At 23.4% G+C, this 14545-nt stretch overlaps 7 non-coding genes across 7 annotated transcripts; 3 read left to right on the forward strand and 4 right to left on the reverse strand.

Annotated features, from left to right (window-relative positions):
- Positions 1-3798: 3798 nt before the first annotated feature.
- Trnah-gug (transfer RNA histidin (anticodon GUG)) lies at positions 3799-3870 on the reverse strand. The gene has a single exon. It is a non-coding gene; the product is annotated as a tRNA-His (tRNA).
- A 7-nt stretch (positions 3871-3877) lies between these two features.
- Positions 3878-3949, reverse strand: Trnam-cau (transfer RNA methionine (anticodon CAU)). The gene has a single exon. It is a non-coding gene; the product is annotated as a tRNA-Met (tRNA).
- Positions 3950-5841: 1892 nt separating this feature from the next.
- On the reverse strand, positions 5842-5913 carry Trnap-agg (transfer RNA proline (anticodon AGG)). Its single transcript has one exon. It is a non-coding gene; the product is annotated as a tRNA-Pro (tRNA).
- Positions 5914-8081: 2168 nt separating this feature from the next.
- Trnap-agg (transfer RNA proline (anticodon AGG)) lies at positions 8082-8153 on the forward strand. Its single transcript has one exon. It is a non-coding gene; the product is annotated as a tRNA-Pro (tRNA).
- Positions 8154-10039: 1886 nt separating this feature from the next.
- On the forward strand, positions 10040-10111 carry Trnam-cau (transfer RNA methionine (anticodon CAU)). Its single transcript has one exon. It is a non-coding gene; the product is annotated as a tRNA-Met (tRNA).
- A 7-nt stretch (positions 10112-10118) lies between these two features.
- Positions 10119-10190, forward strand: Trnah-gug (transfer RNA histidin (anticodon GUG)). Its single transcript has one exon. It is a non-coding gene; the product is annotated as a tRNA-His (tRNA).
- A 1574-nt stretch (positions 10191-11764) lies between these two features.
- Trnan-guu (transfer RNA asparagine (anticodon GUU)) lies at positions 11765-11838 on the reverse strand. Its single transcript has one exon. It is a non-coding gene; the product is annotated as a tRNA-Asn (tRNA).
- Positions 11839-14545: the final 2707 nt, after the last annotated feature.

A 14545-nucleotide genomic window follows, 5' to 3' on the forward strand; every position in this document is an offset into this window, starting at 1 on the left:
AGCATCCTTAATTAAAATAATTAAAAAACAGCAGTTTACTAAAAAATACCTGGTTTTTAAAAATAATACAATTTCAAGTGATGAAATTTTAATACTATTTCGATTGAATAATTCAAAAAAAAACACTATTAGAGCTTAAGTCATGAATTCTTAATAACTTTATTATTTTAACTTAGAAGTACGATTAAATACTGAGTTTAATAAATTTCAGTTTGTAGTTCAAAAACAATTATTAAACAAAAAAATTGTAAATTACTTTAGGATTAACTGTAAACTCATAAATGTTTAATATTTATAAACTATTTTTATTTTTCGTTTTAATAAGAAAAACTATGCTTCTGTTTTCATAAACTTTATTTTTCAGTTGTATGTAGCTATTATAACTTATTGAAGTAAACAGTGTTTATAATTTTGTAACACTATTATTTATTGGTATTAGTTTTTGAACAGATTAAAGTTCAAGGATTACATGAACTTACATTTTAAAACAATTGCTTTGTCATTTTAAACTGAAAATAAGCAGCAACTTTTAGATATAAACTAAATACAGAAAAACTAATAGATGCTTCTGTACTTTATGTAATTTTTTCATAAAGTGTTATTCTTATTTATTCATAAATTTGAAATAACTTAACTTAGCAAAAGTAAGTATTAAAGAATTAATTTTCGAACATTTATTTTTAAACATTTTTTGTATAAAGACCTTCAAATTTTTTGATATTTTAATTGACTTTTTCTTCGTCCAAAATTTGAACTTATATATTTTACACGTACTGTTTTTTAATTCGATGTTTGCAATAAACTATATTAAAGCCATTCAAGTTAGCTCTACTGAAAAGTTTTAGTTTTAACTTTAAATAATAACAATTAAAAGTTATTCATTAAAGTAGCATTTGCTTAAAAACCAATTTTAGTTGTAACAGTTTAAAACATGAAATTTAAACTTTAATTACTTAAATATAATAACAACTTTTATTTAAAGTATGTCGTTGAAATATAAACATTAAAATATTTTAAAATTAAAATAATTATATTTTTAGAATATTGTATTTGCCACATATATAATACATTTTTGTTGACTTATTCACTATATTAAATAACACTTTTTAATACACAGCTATAAGATAGTTTACTTGTAACATTATACTAAAAACTAGTTAGAAAATAATAAAGTTGATAGAAATTACTATTAATTAGTGCACAAATAAAAAAACCATCATACTTATAAAACATCACGTAAAAAAAAGTGACACCAATGCTACAAGGTTTAATAGTTAAAATTTTTCTTGTAAAAATAGGTTTATATAAGCAAAAATCAACCTATCTCACAAGTCTTCGTGGCGCAATCGGTTAGCGCGTTCGACTGTTAATCGAAAGGTTGGTGATTCGAGCCCACCCGAGGACGTTTTTTAAGAATATATTAACATTGTAGTTAGAGGTCATTTAGTTATTAAAGAAGTAAAAGCTTTTTTTAAATATTACATTAGTATTCTCATGATCTCTTAATATTTTGAGTTCATGTAATATTTTATTTATAATTGAGTAAAATGTAAAAACTTCAAATGTTACTTTTGTTTTTCAACATATTTGAACTAAAAATTAAATTTAACATGTTCAAACTTTTTAGAACTCAAAAAAGTTAATAATTAGAATCGTTTAAACGGTGTACGACATTAAACATTAGTTTTGTAGAATAATAAAACTTTGTCACTTGGAAAACTTGTGGTGTACGACTCAATAACCGAAAAATTCCTTTGTACACCAGGTCCTTAGACCAAACTTTTTGAGTGCTATTTTTATCGTTACATAAACAATATGTAAATATAGTTAAGTGTTTGAAACGCATTTTAACGAGACTTAATACACAAAATCGAATACTAAGGCTTATCATTTTTATGTGTGATTTTTAAATTTGTTTAGAGATCCTTTTATATTTTTGTGTAAATATACATATAACTGTATTTATTCAAACGTATTTAGAGCTTAAAAACGTTCTCAGCTGTTTGTGTTTTTTATAAAATACTAAATTCAAAAATGTACACATGTACAAAAACTTTACAATTAGTTCAGTCAATACGTAATAATGTTTTAGTATTTATACAACGTTTAACAATAGGTTCAAACAAGTTTGTTATATTAGTGTGAATATTCACTCTGAAATCAGTTATTGTTTAATTATTTTCATTTCTACTGTTTAAAAGTTTAAACTTTTTTTGTTGCATAGTTTAAGTCTCCTTTTGAAGTTGTGTATAATTTTTATTTCAGTTTTTAAATGACAATCCTGTTGAACGCAAATATGTTTTATATACTGATCTGTTGTATTTTCAGAATCATCTATTAGTTCATCACTTCGTATTACCCTCGCTTTTTACAGTCAAATATCAAATCAATTAAGTCTTTTATTTATTTCATTGTATATGTGTGTGTGTTAAATTTTTGATTTTATGTATTTTACATATACTATTTTTTTGGATTCAAATGTTCGCATTTAACTACAGTACACTACCGCTTAAGTACGCAAATTGAACCCGACCAAAAATTACGTACTTAGCACGATAGTGCGTACTTTTTGATGACATAGTATAATATGAAATTAAGTTGTTTGTTTTCTTTTTTACAACTAGCCACCAAATAATTAAGCCAAATAAACAAGTCTTTTTATTTTAAATAACATTTAATACATAATTCTAATTTGCAAAATGATTTATTTTAACTATAAAAAGCTTCTACATAATTAATACATACATTTAATATAGAAAGTCAATGTCAGTCAAAGATTAAAAAAAAAATATTAAGCTACATTTTGTTTTGTTAGAGGGAAAGTACCAAACTACATTGTGTTTACCAAACATTTTCAAAACATCAATGTATGTACATTTAAATTAAATTATGACTTAACTATTTTATATTTGTAGGTTTTTTTAACTTTGTCATCTATTTTTATTTATTTTATAGCATTACAACTCAAATGTAATTTTTTTTTTTAATTTTCTGCAACCACTACATCAGTATTTAGTTTTTTAACATTTAATAACAGGACTGTCACAATCTCAGGCCACTTAGACTGCTCAGGATTACTCACCCTAGTTTAAAAGTTGTGAAAATCGCAGGCTAACTCAGCAGGTTGGCCATTCTACCTGGAAACATAAAATAATCCGGAAAAACTTGATGATTGAAAATTTAGGCAAAAAAAACAGGAATTTTTTAGAAGTTCTAGTATAACATCATTTACTTTGTCTTTCTGGATAAGTGCGTACTTAAGGCGTGATGCGTACCAAAAAAAGTGCGTACTTAAGCGGTAGTATACTGTATATAAAAGCCCTTCATGTGGGCTCTACTGAAAGGCTGTTTAGTTTGTCTAACCATATTATTTTCTACACATATATTTTTAACTAAGTTAAAAATAAAATTTGACATGAATTCAAAGTATTAATAAATCCTGAAAATAAAAGCTTTGTTTAAAATTAAATTTTGCCTGTTTTGATAGTTCGATGACGTATTACTAACGCAGACAGAAACAAAGTATTTGTACACTACAACCAGTAAATGTTTCTTATTAAATTAATTACTAATGTTAAAAAAAAATCTAAAAGACTCTAATAAAAATAAGGACAAAGAAGTTAAGCTTTTTAAACATGTATTTATAATATAAGTAACTATGTAAAACTGTACCAATAAACATTAATTGCATTTATTTAAAATTATAAATAATAAATATCAGTACTATTTCATAAAATTCTACATAAAAATACATAAGAGTATGAGGTACAATTTTATGAAAATATACTTTAAAAAAGGTGCTGTAACCAGGATTCGAACCTGGGTTGTCACGGCCACAACGTGAAGTACTAACCACTATACGATTACAGCGAGAAAGTAGCAGAGGATGGTTTCGATCCATCGACCTCTGGGTTATGGGCCCAGCACGCTTCCGCTGCGCCACTCTGCTGTTTGTAAATCTTGCTAATTGCGTTTATATACTCAAAATAGATATGCGTTTAAAATGTGGGCATAAATTTAAGAGTTTTGTATTCTTATTAAAAAAAAAATAAATATAAAAATTAAAGCTTTGATAAAACTTACAATTACTCATAAATATGTATAAATAAACAAATAAGTATATATATGTAAATTTAAAACAAAAAGTGTTAATTCTAAAAGAAGTGTAAATAATTATATGAGATATTAAATAAATACAAATTTACAAATGTTACAATTGTAAATATACTTAAAATATAAGTTAAAAATAATTTACGTAAACTCATATATAACTTAGTTTTTAAGTAAAGTTACTTGTAAAAATTTGATACATAATGTAAAAAGATAATATTCATTTGTAAACTTAAAACCTTAACACATAAAAAAGGAGCAAGTTTAACTAGTTTCTGAAAACAGTGTAGCTAATTTGGTATTAATGTATTTAATTTCAACTTCTATAGAAATTGTGGTTAAAAAACAAACGTGTTTGTTAAAAACTAATAAATCAAAAAATTAAGCTTAGTTTTTTGTTGTACTTCGAAAAAAAAATTTCAACATTGAACTTAACTAAGGTAGAAAAAAGTTTAACTATATTTAATTAAAAGGTTTAAAAAACAAGCTTAGAAATGTATGAATGTTTAAAGTATATTTGCATAATAATTTGTAACATAAACTATGTTTTTTTTAGCTGATTATCAAAATTTTGTATAAAAACAGCTTTTAATAAAACTATAAATAGTTCAAATTATATTAAGTAGAAAATAATAAATTAGCAACAGATTTATTAAAAAGACTTATAAAATTAAAAGCTGAGAATGCTTATGTATGTACATGTATTTGTCAAGTAGATGAATCAAATAATTTATAACAAATTATTGAAAAAATTTCTTTTTATGCTTATGATTTATAACTATTAAAAATATATTTAAATATTAGGAAATATTTAATATTAAGTGAATCAAATTCACTGATCAACTTAAAGGTCTTTTAAATAATCTATTGCAAACTTTAAAAGTGAATGAAACAGTACAGTTGTTTCATATATGCTTTTGCGTATAATCATCAAGGGGTTAAAATAAAAGTAATGTAAATATTACATTCAATTTATTTCGAACTCAAATCGATGGATCAAATAATTTATTACAAACTATTAAAAGAAAAACAGTACAATTGTTTCATATGTGCTTTAGCGTGTAATTATCAGTTTTTTGAATTCGAAATAAATTGAATGTACAATTTACATTACTTTTACATTTAAACACTTGAAGATTAGGTGCAAAAGCATATATGAAACAATTGTACTGTTTCATTCACTTTTAAAGTTTGTAATAGATTGTTTAACAGACCTTTAAGTGGATCAGTGAAGTTGACTTACTTAATATTAAATATTTGCTAATATGTGAATATATTTGTAACAGTTATAAATCAAAAACAAAAAATATTTTTTTTTAAAGTGACAACCTTAAAAAAGTGGTAATTTATTTAAATAAAAACAAGTAAGTAATGCTTTCATGACAGCTGTAAAATTTGAAGCTAAAAAAACACGATAAAATGTTACAAAACTTTAATTTTTAGTCTTGTTACTTAAATATGTTTACTTTTATTAAACACGAAGCTTTAACAAAAATGTACACATTTTTAAAATCTTTGTGATTTAGTTTTGGAATTTAAATTTGGTTTACAGTTCTTGATTAAAAACCAAACATATTTTAATTGAAGATGGTTTAATTGTTAGTAACTAAAATTTAAAATGTTGGTAGAACAGTGTTTTAATTATTTAAACTACATAATAATAGAAATATTATTATATATATATAAATAGGTTCTAAAAGTTCGTTAGGTCTAACAAGTATCAAAAAGAAAGGGCCCGTCCGGGATTTGAACCTGGGACCTCCCGCACCCTAAGCGGAAATCATACCCCTAGACCAACGGGCCACTTGTTGCTAAGCAACTTGTTACGTTTATAAACTTCCATTTCTATGTGACGTAATAATAAGATTTTCGAAATGCATCAGAGATCAAAGCATCTTGCTATGAAATTATTTTCAGTAAACTAGAATATGTTTAAGAATTAAATATTCACTGTGTACCTTAAAAAATTGTAGATTGTAACAGATTAACGCTTCTATTTTAAAAATAAAATTCTTTTGAAAACTTTGAAAAAGGGTTACATTTGTAACTTTGAATAACTTAATAGTTAACACTTTAAGTAATTATGGATACTTTATGAACAGAAAACAAACAATAACAACCAAAAAAACTCAAGTTAAACATAAATTTATTTTCTTTATTTTTATTATAACTTTTAGCTGATTTTCGTTCTAGCATATATTTCAAATAAATACAAGTTAACGTTATATATGTTTTACTTATTATTTATTTTTATATTAACCTTACAATAAAATAAACATCTAGAGCACATTCTACATTACAAGTTTATTATCTTTTATTAATTATTTCTTATAACTTGTTCAAAGTATCAGAAGATGGCTATAAAAGAAAAAAACATTAATATTTGTGTTTTGTACAAATACAATAAATACAAACTGAAATTAAAACTAATTTAAACAAAAAAGTACAACCTAAACTTTAATTACTAACTGCTTTAGTACATAATATTACAGTTTACACTAGTCTTTTAATAAATCGTTTTTGACAGTTATTGTTTTACAATAACTTTTATAGACATACTAGTTTACAAATTGTTTAATTAAATTAAAAACTTATAAAAACACCACAATTTTTAACTAATTTAACTCTATTTGCTATAAGTAGTTTTTAATGTTTAAACTACAAGATTGCTAAAGAGATTAAATGAATTGAATGACTTCAATAATTAGTATATACTATACAATAAAATTTAAATTAGTTTAAACAATAAAAAAAAAAATTAAAGGTAGATTTGCTTTAACTACTTTAATTAAATTTAACTATGTTTCAAAGACAAAACTAGCCATTTGAAACTAAATATTTTTGTATTTTAAACAAAGTTTAAGTTTAGAAAATTGTTTTATTTAAATTTTTGAAGTAATTTTAATTTTACTGTATATTACTAATTATTGAAGTTATTCAATTTATTTTATCTCTTTAGCAATCTTGTAGTTTAAATATTTAAAAACTACTTACAATTTTTACTAAACTTAAATGTTATAACACTTGAAAGAACTTTAGTAGAAGACACCAACATTTTTACATTTACTTAAAATTAAGATATGTTTTTAATTAAGTTGATTACACTTATTTGTGTTTTGTGTTTTTTAACAGCAAATAGAGTTAAATTAGTTATAAATTGTGGTGTTTTTATAAGTTTTTAATTTAATTAAACAATTTGTAAACTAGTATGTCTATAAAAGTTTAAAAGTACTTTTTAAAACAATAACTGTCAAAAACGATTTATTAAAAGACTAGTGTAAACTATAATATTATGTACTAAGGCAGTTAGTAATTAAAGTTTAGGTTGTACTTTTTTGTTTAAACTAGTTTTAATTTCAGTTTGTATTTATTGTATTTGTACAAAACACAAATATTAATGTTTTTTTCTTTTATAGCCATCTTCTGATACTTTGAACAAGTTATAAGAAATAATTAATAAAAGATAATAAACTTGTAATGTAGAATGTGCTCTAGATGTTTATTTTATTGTAAGGTTAATATAAAAATAAATAATAAGTAAAACATATATAACGTTAACTTGTATTTATTTGAAATATATGCTAGAACGAAAATCAGCTAAAAGTTATAATAAAAATAAAGAAAATAAATTTATGTTTAACTTGAGTTTTTTTGGTTGTTATTGTTTGTTTTCTGTTCATAAAGTATCCATAATTACTTAAAGTGTTAACTATTAAGTTATTCAAAGTTACAAATGTAACCCTTTTTCAAAGTTTTCAAAAGAATTTTATTTTTAAAATAGAAGCGTTAATCTGTTACAATCTACAATTTTTTAAGGTACACAGTGAATATTTAATTCTTAAACATATTCTGGTTTACTGAAAATAATTTCATAGCAAGATGCTTTGATCTCTGATGCATTTCGAAAATCTTATTATTACGTCACATAGAAATGGAAGTTTATAAACGTAACAAGTTGCTTAGCAACAAGTGGCCCGTTGGTCTAGGGGTATGATTTCCGCTTAGGGTGCGGGAGGTCCCGGGTTCAAATCCCGGACGGGCCCTTTCTTTTTGATACTTGTTAGACCTAACAAACTTTTAGAACCTATTTATATATATATAATAATATTTCTATTATTATGGAGTTTAAATAATTAAAACACTGTTCTACCAACATTTTAAATTTTAGTTACTAACAATTAAACCATCTTCAATTAAAATATGTTTGGTTTTTAATCAAGAACTGTAAACCAAATTTAAATTCCAAAACTAAATCACAAAGATTTTAAAAATGTGTACATTTTTGTTAAAGCTTCGTGTTTAATAAAAGTAAACATATTTAAGTAACAAGACTAAAAAATTAAAGTTTTGTAACATTTTATCGTGTTTTTTTAGCTTCAAATTTTACAGCTGTCATGAAAGCATTACTTACTTGTTTTTATTTAAATAAATTACCACTTTTTTAAGGTTGTCACTTTAAAAAAAAATATTTTTTGTTTTTGATTTATAACTGTTACAAATATATTCACATATTAGCAAATATTTAATATTAAGTAAGTCAACTTCACTGATCCACTTAAAGGTCTGTTAAACAATCTATTACAAGCTTTAAAAGTGAATGAAACAGTACAATTGTTTCATATATGCTTTTGCACCTAATCTTCAAGTGTTTAAATGTAAAAGTAATGTAAATTGTACATTCAATTTATTTCGAATTCAAAAAACTGATAATTACACGCTAAAGCACATATGAAACAATTGTACTGTTTTTCTTTTAATAGTTTGTTATAAATTTTTTCTATCTATTTGAGTTCGAAATAAATTGAATGTAATATTTACATTACTTTTAATTTAAACACTTGATGATTATACGCAAAAGCATATATGAAACAATTGTACTGTTTCATTCACTTTTAAAGTTTGTAATAGATTATTTAAAAGACCTTTAAGTGGATTAGTGATTTTGATTTACTTAATATTAAATATTTCCTAATATGTAAATATATTTGTAATAGTTTTAAATCAAAAGCATAAAAAGAAATTTTTTCAATAACTTGTTATAAATTATTTGATTCATCTACTTGACAATTACATGTACATATATAAGCATTTTCAGCTTTAAATTTTATAAGTCTTTTAATAAACCTGTTGCTAATTTATTATTTTCTACTTAATATAATTTGAACTATTTATAGTTTTATTAAAAGCTGTTTTTATACAAAATTTTGGTAATCAGCTAAAAAAAACATAGTTTATGTTACAAATTATTATGCAAATATACTTTTAACATTCATACAATTCTAAGCTTGTTTTTTAAACTTTTTAATTAAATATAGTTAAAATTTTTTCTACCTTAGTTAAGTTCAAAGTTGAAATTTTTTTTTCGAAGTACAATAAAAAACTAAGCTTAATTTTTTATTTATTAGTTTTTAACAAACACGTTTGTTTTTTAACCACAATTTCTATAGAAGTTGAAATTAAATACATTAATACCAAATTAGCTACACTGTTTTCAGAAACTAGTTAAATTTGCTCCTTTTTTATGTGTTAAGGTTTTAAGTTTACAAATGAATATTATCTTTTTACATTATGTATCAAATTTTTACAAGTAACTTTACTTAAAAATTAAGTTATATATGAGTTTACGTAAATTATTTTTAACTTATATTTTAAGTATATTTACAATTGTAACATTTGTAAATTTGTGTTTATTTAATATCTCAAATAATTATTTACACTTCTTTTAGAATGAACACTTTTTTTTTTAAATTTACACATATATACTTATTTGTTTATTTATACATATTTATGAGTAATTGTAAGTTTTATCAAAGCTTTAATTTATATATATATTTTTTTTAATAAGAATACAAAACTCTTAAATTTATGCCCACATTTTAAACGTATATCACTTTTGAGTATATAAACGCAATTAGCAAGATTTACAAACAGCAGAGTGGCGCAGCGGAAGCGTGCTGGGCCCATAACCCAGAGGTCGATGGATCGAAACCATCCTCTGCTACTTTCTCGCTGTAATCGTATAGTGGTTAGTACTTCACGTTGTGGCCGTGACAACCCAGGTTCGAATCCTGGTTACAGCACCTTTTTTAAAGTATATTTTCATACAATTGTACCTCATACTCTTATGTATTTTTATGTAGAATTTTATGAAATAGTACTGATATTTATTATTTATAATTTTAAATAAATGCAATTAATGTTTATAGGTACAGTTTTACATAGTTACTTATGTTATAAATACATGTTTAAAAAGCTTAACTTCTTTGTCCTTATTTTTATTAGAGTATTTTAGATTTTTTTAAACATTAGTAATTAATTTAATAAGAAACATTTACTGGTTGTAGTGTGCAAATACTTTGTTTCTGTCTGCGTTAGTAATACGTCATCGAACTATCAAAACAGGGAAAATCTAATTTTAACAAAGCCTTTATTTTCAATATTTATTAATACTTTGAATTCATGTCAAATTTTATTTATAACTTAGTTAAAAATATATGTGTAGAAAATAATATGGTTAGACAAACTAAACAACCTTTCAGTAGAGCCCACATGAAGGGCTTTTATATAGTTAAATGCGAACATCGACCTAAAAAAATAGTATACGTAAAATACATAAAATCAAATATTTAACACACACACATATACAATGAAATAAATAAAAGACTTAATTGATTTGATATTTGACTGTAAAAAGCGAGGGTAATACGAAGTTATGAACTAATAGATGATTCTGAAAATACAACAGATCAGTATATAAAACATATTTGCGTTCAACAGGATTGTCATTTAAAAACTGAAATAAAAATTATACACAACTTCAAAAGGAGACTTAAACTATGCAACAAAAAAAAATTTAAACTTTTAAACAGTAGAAATGAAAATAATTAAACAATAACTGATTTTAGAGTGAATATTCACACTAATATAACAAACTTGTTTGAACCTATTGTTAAACGTTGTATAAATACTAAAACATTATTACGTATTGACTGAACTAATTGTAAAGTTTTTGTACATGTGTACATTTTTGAATTTAGTATTTTATAAAAAACACAAACAGCTGAGAAAGTTTTTAAGCTCTAAACACGTTTAAATAAATAAAAGTTATATGTATATATACACAAAAATATAAAGGGATCTCTAAACAAACTTTAAAACCACACATAAAAATGATAAGCCTCAATATTCAATTTTGTGTAATAAGTTTTGTTAAAATGTGTTTCAAAAACTTAACTATATTCATATATTGTTTATGTAACGATAAAAAAAGCAGTCAAAAAGTTTGGTCTAAGGACCTGGTGTACAAAGGAATCTTTCGGTTATCGAGTCGTACACCACAAGTTTTCCAAGTGACAAAGTTTTACCATTAAACAAAACTAATGTTTAATGTCGTACACAGTTTAAAAGGTTGTAGTTAATAATTTTTTAGAGTTCTAATAAGTTTGAACATGTTAAATTTAATTTTTAGTTCAAATACGTTGAAAAACAAAAGTAACATTTGAAGTTTCTACATTTTACTAAATTATAAATAAAATATTACATGAACTCAAAATATTAAGAGATCATGAGAAAATTAATGTAATATTCAAAAAAAAGCTTATGTTTATTTTAATAACTAAATGACATTTAACTACCTAGATTATATACTTAAAAACGTCCTCGGGTGGGCTCGAACCACCAACCTTTCGATTAACAGTCGAACGCGCTAACCGATTGCGCCACGAAGACTTGTGAGATAAGTTGATTTTTGCTTATATAAACCTATTTTTACAAGTAAAAACTTTAACTATTAAACCTTGTAGCATTGGTGTCACGTTTTTTTTCATGATATTTTATAAGTATGATGGTTTTTTAATTTGTGCACTAATTAATAGTAATTTCTATAATTTTTTATTTTTAAACTATTTTTTAGTATAATGTTACAAGTAAACTATCTTATAGCTGTGTAATAAAAAATGTTATTCAATATAGTGAATAAGTCAACAAAAATGTATTATATATGTGGCAAATACAATATTATAAAAATATAATTATTTTAATTTTAAAAAATTTTAATTTTTTTCGCTCAAATACATACTTTGAATTTAAAGTTATCAATTTTTTTTTAATAATTAAAGTTTCAACCATATGTTTGAAAGTTTTACAACTAAAATTGTTTTTTAAACAATCGCTTCTTGTTTACCAGTCTTAGTTTCATTATTCAAAATTATTTTTTGCTGTAAATATTCTAAAACTGTATAAACTAAAGCAGTTACAAGTTAATTTGTATAGATTTTTTAAGGTTTATAGAAATCTAATTATAAATCCTAAAGATTTTGTTAAGCAAAAAAACATTAGAACAAGTTTTTACTGCTAACTTAAAATTAAATTAAAGTTTTTAATTTTTTAAGTTATGTATAAGTTATGTATAAAGTTTTTTTGACGAAAAAAAGACTGATTTAAATATCTTAATATTTAAAGGTTTCTTAATAGAAAAAATTATTATAAAACGTTTTAAAGTTATTCTTTACATCCTACTTTTGCTAAACAAAGCTATTTTATATATTTATGATAATGAGAATAATACCTGATAGATAAAAATAAACAACAATTTTTTTTTTAAAATATCAGCATCTAACAATTACTGTTTATTAGAATTTTAAGTTATAACTACTATTTATTTTAAGATTAAAATGGCAAAGCAATTGTTTCAAAATGTTAGTTTAGGTAAACTTTCATTCAAAAACTATTAAATTACAATACAAATAAAAAAGCTTTACAAAATTTTTTACACTACTTAAAAACTATTATAATATTTACATAGAACTGAAAAGCAAGTTTTAGGAAAAAGAAATATATTTTTTCTTGTTAAAACAAAAAGTAAAAATAATTTTTAAAACCATAAAAATAAATGTAGGTTTTTAAGTATTAAACATTTATGAGATTATAGTTATGCTTATAGAATTTTTTACAAGTTATTTGTGTAAAGTCTACTTTTGTACTATTAACTGAATTTAATAAAACTCAATATTTATTTACACTTTTAAATTAACACAATTAAGTTGCTATATGTTTAAATTTTTATAAAAAAAAGACCTCAACTATTGGAGAAAAAATAATAGTTTTTATTCTTTTAATACTTTCTTATGCAAACTAAGTTACGAACTGAACTTAGCTTGACAGTGTTTTTTAAGAATTTTATAAAATGTCCAAACTTTAGACCCAGTTATTTTAATTTTATAGCTTATATAGCTTATATATTATAGCTTATATCCTTATCTTAATAGCTAATTTAAACATTTTTTTTCTAGAGAACAGTCCTTTGTCTTTAATTAAATAAATCAATTGGATTGGGGTTTGACTTTTTAAGTGGGGCCCCTTTAAAAATTTTGAGTTGTTTTCAATTTTTTATTTATACAAGCTTTTCTCCAAAACTAACATTAAAAAAAATGTTTTTTTTAAACTTACTGATTAAAATAAGTTTAATAACGTTTTATTTTTTTTTTTCTTTTATGCCATAAGCCTGAATAAATTTTCAGAAAAATTCCAATTTTCGTTTTTTAGATATACAGCTTTTTATGCAAAAATAAAATACTTTTTTAATAACTTTTGTTTTTAACAGACTTGTGTAGTTATTTTTTATGATGTTGTGATATTTTTTCCAGTTTGTTACTGTTTTAAAACATATGACAAATAGAAGTTTTACCTAAACTCTTAGCACTTGATAAATAAATCCCTCATATACCGTTACTAAGAATTTAGGTTGTGGCCGTGACAACCAAGGTTCAAATCCTGGTTACAGCATCTTTTTCGCATACTTTGTCAAGTATTTTTAATAGCTGAATCTAATGGGTTCTATTTTTGTTGTTAACAAAGTTTCAAACACCTTACTTAAACTGTACTAATCTAAATAATAACCAATACCTTTAAAGTTTTGAAATATCTTAAATGCCTAACACTGTGTATCAAATCTAATATGAAAATAGTACTAAGTTTATGAAATATTAAATACTTTGAATGACAACTTTCAGTTCACAATACAACACTATGAACTTTTTTAACTTTAAACTAATTTTTAAAGATATCTAAACTTGTTTTTTTTTACTTAATATAAAAAGACAACAGCTAAAAGTTTTATACAAGTAAAGCCAAGACTTTTTAAAAGTCTTTCAGCTAACTAATTTCTTTCAAATATTTAAGATCGGATCTGTTAATTTATAAACAAAGTAAACTATTCAAAATTATATTAATTTACATTATACGCAATTTCAAATAATATATTTTCACAACTTTTTTAGGGGAGCCGATCATTTCTAACCCGCTATCATTTCTAATCCGATCACTTCTAATCCGATCATTTCCAACCCGATCACTTCTAACCCGATCACTTCTAACCCGATTACTTCTAACACGATAATTTCTAACACGATAATTTCTAACCCAGTTTAGTCCGATC

The sequence above is a fragment of the Thalia democratica genome, chromosome 2 (assembly GCF_965202585.1).
Source record: "Thalia democratica chromosome 2, ktThaDemo2.hap1.1, whole genome shotgun sequence".
Classification (NCBI taxonomy): Eukaryota; Metazoa; Chordata; class Thaliacea; order Salpida; family Salpidae; genus Thalia; species Thalia democratica.